Source organism: Scatophagus argus, chromosome 6, assembly GCF_020382885.2.
Source record: "Scatophagus argus isolate fScaArg1 chromosome 6, fScaArg1.pri, whole genome shotgun sequence".
In the NCBI taxonomy this organism is placed as follows: domain Eukaryota; kingdom Metazoa; phylum Chordata; class Actinopteri; family Scatophagidae; genus Scatophagus; species Scatophagus argus.
This window is the reverse complement of record NC_058498.1, coordinates 19,241,433-19,251,934: the sequence shown is the minus strand read 5'-3', so window position 1 is coordinate 19,251,934 and position 10,502 is coordinate 19,241,433. Positions and strand designations below refer to the sequence as shown.

Sequence of the window (10,502 nt, the reverse complement as noted above, 5' to 3'; positions counted from 1 at the left end):
ACCGCCTACCCGGGCGCTGCACGCGGTCGCCCACTGCCCCGGGTTTGCTGTGTGTGTGTGCACGTCACTTGGGTGGGTTAAATGCAGAGCACAAATTTCGTTGGAGTGAGTTCCCTCCAATGACAAAATATGTCACTTTAATGTTCCTGTTGAATGTAATTGCACTTTGCACTTATCGTAAGCTTGATTAAAAAGAGAAAACAAGTCATCATTTTGTTCTGTTTTCTTTTTTTAGCATAAAGCGAGAGGGTGCAGTAAAATTTCAATTAAAAATGGATTTTACAATATATTACGGTGTTAATTAAATTGTAAATTTACAGTAAATTATTGGTTAATAATTGCATTACTTTTACAGTAATTCAACATAAATATTTTCACAGCAGTTTACTGTATTTATTTATCACAGTTTACAGTAAGTCCACAGCTAATTACTGCTATATCACGGCAATTCCTTGGGCATGGCAACCATGAATTTACAGTTAAGTGTTGTTGTTTTATCGTAAATTACTGTGAAATAATTACAATAACATGCTGTGAATTCATTAAAGTAATTTGCTGTGAAAATATTTACAACAAATTGCTGTGAAAGTAATGCAATTATTAACCAATAACTTCCTGTAATTTCACAGTGAAAATTCTTACAGTGTAGTTCTAATTTTAATTTGTAGTTTTAACTTAGTTTCAATAAACTCTTTATGCCGCGTTAAGCACGACTGCACGTCTCAACGGGTATTTCATGCATGACTGAAAGGAACTGGGGTCGATTCATGCACAGATATTTTTATTTATTTTAAAGAAGAGTAATGTAAAAATGTAAAACACGCTCTCTGTCCGACATCTGTCAGATGGAACCGACTTCCGTTGCTTGCAGAGAGGTTGCTATTGGCGATATTATAATTCGGCCCATTCTTATATCACTGCCCGGCGCGTGAAAAAGCGATTTCCTTTTTCTCTGATATTCTTTGAGGACTGTTATTATTGCTGTGCAGAGGATGTTTTCGCTAACGCAACACACACCATGTAGAGTCTGGGTGCCAGGCCATAGACGAGCGTCAAGCTGTAGCTCTGATCTCCGATAAGGTGCAGAGACACGTGCTTCCCAGGTGCGATTTTGTTTACTTTGGATCTGCGACGGTAACAGCATTTTAACTGTTTATTGCTTCTGGGCTATCGCTGTAATAAGGTTAGACTACAAATTATATACCTCAGTAGTACTGAATAATGCATGACTGATGATGATTCAGTGCAACATGTATCATGAATTCCTGTTGTTCACTATTATAGTCAAAAGTCACCACATGATTAGTTCCCACTTAATAGATCATCAGTTAAGGAACTCATACTTACTTCATACATCAACTGAACTTTCAACACCTAAAGTCATATAGACTTGATCATCTGTTAATGATGAGTGATGGGAATTCATGATAAATGTAAACATACATAAATGTCTATACTGAACTACTATTAAAAACAGCTAAAAATGAAAAGCAAAAAGGAATTAATTTGCTAATTTCAAGTATTTAGTAATAGCCTACTATTTCATTAAGCTTGCTGACTCTGAATCAAACAAATAAAGAAAACTTTGGCATTAGCTGGTTACCTGTGGTTTTCAAACTTTACTCACGTGCCGTTGTAACTGTCAGCTGAGTGTAAAACACAAAATTCTGATTTCAAAAAGTCTCCCTGCGATACTTCAGTTGCAATAAAAGAAATGCTGTGGTTGGTCCCAACACGCAGCCAGCAGCTACTGAGGCAGAATGAGGGCCCACTCACACCATAAAGTTGCACAGCAACATTCAACAGTCCAGTTACACCAAAAGCAAGAGATGTGACGAATACAAAATAGAGAGTAAAAAAAAAACAAAACACCTAAGAAAGCTCAGTGAGCCCGTGAGCTCAGTTACTAATGGGACAATAAGTTTGACTCCTCCCTGTTTACACGCCATGCCTCCGTTGTAGAACAGATTAGCTGAAATTTCAGCCACAAAAACAAAAGGCACTGGTAATGGTACTCCTGCTTTAGCGGGATGGGGTTCGATTCCCTGCAGTGTCCCAACTGTTTTGGCATTTACATGAAAGCACCACTCAGTAAAAAGTTGCTAACTTATATCTTTTGTTTTGTGTTTTCCACACTCACCATCATATATGTATTACATGGATCGGGCAACACTTTGATCATACAATAATAAACTAAGATTAAATATGGCTTACTTACTATATATAAGTAATAAAGTCTAAACTCTTCACAAACATATAAACACAAGGAAAATTAGCAATGAAATACAACATCACATAGTAATTGACTTGTCATGATGACTGACACAAACACATATGTACTGTACATATGCAGTCATGTTAACTTTGAGGTGTTGACATGACATGTAGGTGTCCTGGACTCATATCAAACATATGTAACTTTGCACACATTAAATAGTGTACATTTAGGTCACAACAACTTTCTGTTAAAACATTAAAATTTGTTGAATCAGTGGTTCTGTTTATAGTAACACAATACACAAGAATAAACTTAGTGTAAAGAAAATGTAAAGATCACAATAAATATACACACATGGAACAAATGTGCAGAATATACAGAGCAATGTAGTGCAATCAGGGCAGCAGTGAGCAGCAGTTTATATCCATTAGCAATGCAGCACTGCCCTCTGTTGGACCTTAAACACATGTGTAATTAGATCATGGCGTTCAGAAACTTATTTGAAGACATGGATTAATTGGTGAGTCTAAATTGCCTGTAGGTGTAAATGTGAGCATAATGGTAGTTTGTCTCTATGTGTCAGTCCTGTGATGAACTGGCGACCTCTCCAGGATGTGTTCCACTTCTCCATCAGCAGGAGTCAGTTCCAGTCCTCCGTGGCCTTGCAATGGAAAAGCGGTGTGGACAGATGGATGTTATATGTGCCTACCAAATGTTTGGAACCTACCATAGGTAAACAGGCTAACTGGTACAAGTAATAGTATGATGACTGGGTATAAAACTGGCAACCTCATGCTCGCTTGACTAGGCTGGGACTAGTCAAACGAGAACTGATGAAGCCTCTTGGATGACAGGTGAAACGTCTTCAAAGACAAATAACTAAGTCCAGTTGCGTTCGATTGAATTTCCTTAAGGAAATTCCTCACAGGTGGAACCTACCTGGCAAAAAAAAATTTTCTGATTGTGATTCTGATAGGAATTACAGCCATTTTTTACACACACCCCTGTTTTTGGTGAATCATAAATGGCTGATAAGCAGTTCATGGTCAGGTGTGGACTCTTCCCTCGTTACTCCATGACAAATCAAGCAAATAAACATTTGCATTCATTAGCTGTACCACACTGTATCACACAACATGAGGTCCAAAGGGGTGTCTATGCAAGTGAAAGAGGCCCTCATTATACTGGAAAAAAACAAAATAATCCCATATACTGTATATGGACACAACTGTATATATTTGTCATTTTAAAAGATATTTTTGCAAGTTGCAGTTTGCTGTAAAAATAGTTATCATATGATTTAGTTTTGTGTGAAATTGCTTTGTGAACTACGTTACGTTGCCATCACCAACATGGCAGAAGTGAGCCCAAAAGAAAATGATTGATCCAGTCTGATAACATTTGGAAAGTCTGAAATCAAACTAGAATTCAAACTAGTCTTATTCCTTGTGCCTAAACCCAGCTAACCCCAAGAAATTTCACCTTCACCAACAAACTTGACTGAATTTTTATTTCTGGCTGATCTGTTCCTTAATACTAGCAGGTAAAAAATACTAGCAAAATAAGGCCAGAAGCTCATATTTTGACCCTGTCTAGCGTTGTACCATTTTACAGCCCTTAATAATGTGTGTCTTCAGTATTACAAGTAAGAATGGGGGAGAGGTGACTGTGTTATGAGGTAAGTGTATTTCATAGCACTGGCAGAGCTTTAGCTCATCTTGTTATAGGTCTTAATGAATGAATGTAACTTTGCCTAGCTGCCCGCGGACACTGCTTTTATTGTGAAATCGGTTCGAAGTCGCAGTGGATCATTCGGGTGCTCAAACCCCTCCACCACGTTAAGGTGGTGGTTCAGGGAGGGGGAAGTGAAATGTATCAGTGGCAACAGGAAGTTTCTTTAAAATTGCACTCTGAAAACAGAGAACAAATGTGACGACATGTGGAATTTTAGAGGACCTTTATTTTGAAATGCTACATCAGAACTTCCTGAAATTTATTGTGCGACACCCTGGGGTGGTCTGCTATTATGCTGAAGTGAGACTGGTCACTGGCAACAGGGCATTTCCTTTTAGTTGCACTCTGAAAACAGAGAACAACTCTGATGATATATGGGATTTTGGATGGCATTTATTTTGAAATGCTACATCAGAACCTCCTGAAACTTATTGTGTGACACCTTGGGTCGGTCTGCTATCATGCTGAAGTGAGACTGGTCACTGGCAACAGGGCGTTTCCTTGAAATAGCACTCTGAAACAGAGAGCAAATCTGATGATATATGGGATTTTGGATGGCCTTTGTTTTGAAATGCTACATCAGAACTTCCTGAAAGTTATTGTGTGACACCCTGTGTCTGCTATCATGCTGGAGTGAGATTGGACCCTGGCAACAGGGCGTTTCCTTGAAATTGCACTCTGAAAACAGAGAGCAAATCTGATGATATATGGGATTTTGGATGGCCTTTATTTTGAAATGCTACATCAGAACTTCCTGAAACTTACTGTGTGACACCCTGGGGTGGGCTACTATCATGCTGAAGTGAAACTCATCACTGGCAACAGGGCATTTCCTTTTAAGGGCACACTGAACACAGAGGAAAAATGAAGTTTTTAAAGGACCTTTATTTTGAAATGCTACATCAGAACTTCCTGAAACTTATTGTGCGACACCCTGGGGTGATCTGCTATCATGCTGAAGTGAGACTGGTCACTGGCAACAGGGCGTTTCCTTTTAGTTGCACTCTGAAAACAGAGAACAAATCTGATGATATATGGGATTTTGGATGGCCTTTATTTTGAAATGCTACATCAGAACAAATACATTTATTTTAAGTAAACTGAAAATAAAAATATAATATAAAGTGCACAAGCCCTGTTGTTCATTTTTTTGAGTGCACTAAGTTTATTCTTGTGTATTGTGTTATAAACAGAACCACTGATTCAACAGATTTTTATGTTTTAACAGGAAGTTGTTGTGACCTGAACGGACATTGTTTAATGTGTGCAAAATTACATATGTTTGATATGAGTCCAGGACACCTACATGTCATGTCAACACCTCAAAGTTAACATGACTGCATATGTACAGTACATATGTGTTTGTGTCAGTCATCATGACAAGTCAATTACTATGTGATGTTGTATTTCATTGCTAATTTTCCTTGTGTTTATATGTTTGTGAAGAGTTTAGACTTTATTACTTATATATAGTAAGTAAGCCATATTTAATCTTAGTTTATTATTGTATGATCAAAGTGTTGCCCCATCCATGTAATACATATATGATGGTGAGTGTGGAAAACACAAAACAAAAGATATAAGTTAGCAACTTTTTACTGAGTGGTGCTTTCATGTAAATGCCAAAACAGTTGGGACACTGCAGGGAATCGAACCCCATCCCGCTAAAGCAGGAGTACCATTACCAGTGCCTTTTGTTTTTGTGGCTGAAATTTCAGCTAATCTGTTCTACAACGGAGGCATGGCGTGTAAACAGGGAGGAGTCAAACTTATTGTCCCATTAGTAACTGAGCTCACGGGCTCACTGAGCTTTCTTAGGTGTTTTGTTTTTTTTTTACTCTCTATTTTGTATTCGTCACATCTCTTGCTTTTGGTGTAACTGGACTGTTGAATGTTGCTGTGCAACTTTATGGTGTGACTGGGCCCTCATTCTGCCTCAGTAGCTGCTGGCTGCGTGTTGGGACCAACCACAGCATTTCTTTTATTGCAACTGAAGTATCGCAGGGAGACTTTTTGAAATCAGAATTTTGTGTTTTACACTCAGCTGACAGTTACAACGGCACGTGAGTAAAGTTTGAAAACCACAGGTAACCAGCTAATGCCAAAGTTTTCTTTATTTGTTTGATTCAGAGTCAGCAAGCTTAATGAAATAGTAGGCTATTACTAAATACTTGAAATTAGCAAATTAATTCCTTTTTGCTTTTCATTTTTAGCTGTTTTTAATAGTAGTTCAGTATAGACATTTATGTATGTTTACATTTATCATGAATTCCCATCACTCATCATTAACAGATGATCAAGTCTATATGACTTTAGGTGTTGGAAGTTCAGTTGATGTATGAAGTAAGTATGAGTTCCTTAACTGATGATCTATTAAGTGGGAACTAATCATGTGGTGACTTTTGACTATAATAGTGAACAACAGGAATTCATGATACATGTTGCACTGAATCATCATCAGTCATGCATTATTCAGTACTACTGAGGTATATAATTTGTAGTCTAACCTTATTACAGCGATAGCCCAGAAGCAATAAACAGTTAAAATGCTGTTACCGTCGCAGATCCAAAGTAAACAAAATCGCACCTGGGAAGCACGTGTCTCTGCACCTTATCGGAGATCAGAGCTACAGCTTGACGCTCGTCTATGGCCTGGCACCCAGACTCTACATGGTGTGTGTTGCGTTAGCGAAAACATCCTCTGCACAGCAATAATAACAGTCCTCAAAGAATATCAGAGAAAAAAGAAATCGCCTTTTCACGCGCCGGGCAGTGATATAAGAATGGGCCGAATTATAATATCGCCAATAGCAACCTCTCTGCAAGCAACGGAAGAACTACAAATTAAAATTAGAACTACAACCTTGTCAGTGTGACGTCAGGGCTTCGGGGCTTTGATCTGTTGCGCTGCCACTTTTTTTTTTAAATCACTTGTCCTTTCTGCTTTGAAGATAAAAGCTCTTTGAGATCAAAGCGCTAGATGCGGTAAAAATATTATAAATAGAATAGCTCTTTGCCCGTTCGAATCTGTCCAAGACATACTTGAAGAAAAAAATACCGTTTGTGTTGGATAGAACTGGAAGCATTTAACTTGATGAAATGGCTCAAAATTCAACATCAGGTAACATAGATTTTAAACCAGGAGACATTTTGTCCAGTAAGTCAAGCAAATACAAGATAATAAAGTTCCTGGGAGAGGGGACTTATGGAAAAGTGGCCAAATGCATAAAATTAAGCACTCAGGAAGTGATGGCCGTGAAGATTATACGGAAAAACTTGGCCTACTCTGGCAGAAGAGAGGAGGCCATCCTCACAGCACTGAAAAAGCTTGAACCAAACAAACATAATTTGCTGAAGATACTTGACAGTTTTACTCATATGGGACATATTTGTATAGTATTTGAAAGGCTGGACATAACTCTTCACCACCTGCTGAAGATGAGGTCCCCACTGCATTTGTCTGAGATCAGAGTAATTGCACAACAGATTTTAGTGGCTCTGAATGCCCTAAAGAGCATACCTATGGTACATGCAGACATCAAGCCAGACAACATCATGCTGGTTAACCATAACATGCAGCCCTTCAAGCTGAAAATGATCGATTTTGGCTTGGCTCGAAATGCTTTCAAAATAAAGAAAGGCAGCAAAATTCAAGCAATTGGTTACAGGGCCCCTGAGGTCATTTTGGGCCTCCCACTGGGTGAGGCCATCGATATGTGGGCACTTGGCTGTGTTTTAGCGTTCCTGTACCTGGGCAAGCACCTGTATCCACTATACTCTGAATATGAGGTCATGAGAGTCATCGTGCAGATGCACGGTCAGCCTGAAGATCACCTGCTGAACGGTGGAATTTATTCCAGGGATTATTTCATTAAGGACAAACACTCCCCTGATTCTCCATGGAGGTTCAAAACACAAGATGAATACAAGCTTACAACAGGTTTGGAGATCACACCATGTAGTGGAGTTTTTGACACGTTTAACAGCCTTGATGACTTGGCCAGACCAGAAGAGATGAGTACTACTGAGTATGAAGACACACGGGCCTTTTTAAGCCTCCTCAGACGCATGCTACATGTGGATCCTGAAAAGAGAATCACCCCCAGTGAAGCCTTAGGTCACCGTTTCATCACAATGAAACACTTTATTCATGACACTAACGACGACATGTATGTCAAATCAGTCTGTCAGACCATTGAAAACTGCAAGTTGGAGACGTCATCTGTTGAATTTGAGCCCTTTGTAACATCAAGCGAAGTAATTAGTTGGCATGGACCTTCCCCTAATAGTTCAGTCAGCTCAATTTCAACTAACAAAGAAACTGCTGAGGACACCGATAATGGACCACAATGCATGGCTGCTGAAAAAATTGACAGGACCACAGCTACAGATGACATGGACAAAACATCAAATCCTGAGGCTGATAAGAAACCACCTGGCACAAATGAGGCAGCTCCACGTGAAGAAGAAATGGGCTTTGTTGAAGTCAAGTCCCGAAGGAAGTGGTTCAAGAGGATCCGCAAATTCTTCACCAGAATGTTCAAATCTTTTGATTGCTGCACAGAGACCACTGTTAAACTGTAAGTAACAGGTCATAAATCCCTCGCTCTCCATGTTAGCATAGAGGCCTATGGTGGCTCCATCACCCAACTTCAACTATACACGATCAGATTCCAAATTACATCATCAGCGAATGATAGCAGCACTACTGTCCGGGATATTTTTGCTTCCCATTTGTCCAATGGGAAGAAGCGGAGACGCGCTTCATCTTTACATACACTGATCAGTTACAACATTAAAATCACTGAAAGGTGATGTGAATAACGTTAATCCTATCTTTACTATAGTGGCCCTTTGTCACTATCCGCGCACGCTGGTGGTTTAACAGGCTTGTACGCGTGCCAGTGTAGGTGCATGCAGGTGCACATGCATAACACAGCCAATGTCCAAACACTACTGATTGTGTTCCAGGTTTATTAGTCTTACATACAGTCAACTCAAAAGTACTCACTTTAACCATAACACTTAAATCTGACCTGTGAAGTTATACACCATGGCACACGTACAAGCCTGTTAAACCACCAGCGTGCGCGGATAGTGACAAAGGGCCACTATATTAGTCAAGTCTGGTCTGGACCCTTCTGTCCTTCCTCTTCTTCTTCTTCTTCTTCTGTTTGCATATTCTCCCACTGGGTTTTCTCCGGGTGCTCCGGTTTCCTCCCATTTCCTCCCACAATCCAAAAAAACAATAATCAATTACTATGTGATGTTGTATTTCTTTGCTAATTTTCCTTGTGTTTTTATGTTTGTGAAGAGTTTAGACTTTATTACTTATATATAGTAAATAAGTCATATTTAATCTTTTATTTTCCTTCCTTTTATTAATTCCTATAATTCGTAGTCTAACCTTATTACAGCGATAGCCCAGAAGCAATAAAATAGTTGAAGAAGAAACAGGCTTTGGTGAAGTCAGGTCCCAAAGGAAGTTGTTCAACAGGATCTGCAAATTCTTCACCAGAATGTTCAAATCTTTTGATTGCTGCACAGAGACCACTGTTAAACTGTAAGTAACAGGTCATAAATCCCTCGCTCTCCATGTTAGCATAGAGGCCTATGGTGGCTCCATCACCCAACTTCAACTATACACGATCAGATTCCAAATTACATCATCAGTGAATGATAGCAGCACTACTGTCCGGGATATTTCTGCTCCCCATTTGTCCAATGGGAAGAAGCGGAGACGTACTTCATCTTTACATACACTGATCAGTTACAACATTAAAATCACTGAAAGGTGATGTGAATAACGTTAATCCTATCTTTACGATGCAATGTTCTGCGGGGAAACCTTGGCTTGCAGTAATCACGTGGATTAAGGCTCTGCAGAGGGTGGTGAAAGCTGCACAGAAGACTGTGGGACACAGCCTATCCACAACCACAGACATTTACACCTCCAGGTGCAGGAAAAGGGCCTCCTGCATCATGAAGGACCCCACCCACCCCTCACACAAACTGTTTGCCCCTCTCCCCTCAGGCAAGAGGCTGCGAAGCATCAAGAGCAGGACCACCAGACTGAGGAGCAGCTTCTTCCCAGAAGCTATGAGACTGCTGAACTCTGGAGTTCCTCTGTAGCCCCTGTTGCTACCCCATACCTGCGGGGAAACCTTGGCTTGCAGTAATCACGTGGATGGGTGTGGCATGGTGATGCAATGGTTTGCACTGTTGCCTCATAGCCAGAGGGTTCCAGGTTTGAATCCCAGTCTGGACCCTTCTGTCCTTCCTCTTCTTCTTCTTCTTCAGTTTGCATGTTCTCCATGTTGGGTTTTCTCCGCGTGCTCCGGTTTCCTCCCACGATCCCCCCACCCCCCCAAAAAAATCAATTACTATGTGATGTTGTATTTCATTGCTAATTTTCCTTGTGTTTTTATGTTTGTGAAGAGTTTAGACTTTATGGAGTATTGGCATCACCTCCCTCAACATTGATGCTGTAGATGCCAAAGGTAAGTCCTTTACATAGGAGAGTCAGAAAAGACAAAAACAAACTATGAAA

General features: G+C 39.9%; 1 long non-coding RNA gene across 1 annotated transcript; it reads right to left on the bottom strand.

The window, feature by feature from the left end:
- Positions 1-9,704: 9,704 nt before the first annotated feature.
- On the bottom strand, positions 9,705-10,502 carry LOC124061229. The gene is made up of 2 exons (XR_006843701.1): positions 10,117-10,502; positions 9,705-9,800 (listed from the first exon to the last, which is right to left on the bottom strand). It is a non-coding gene; the product is annotated as an uncharacterized LOC124061229 (long non-coding RNA).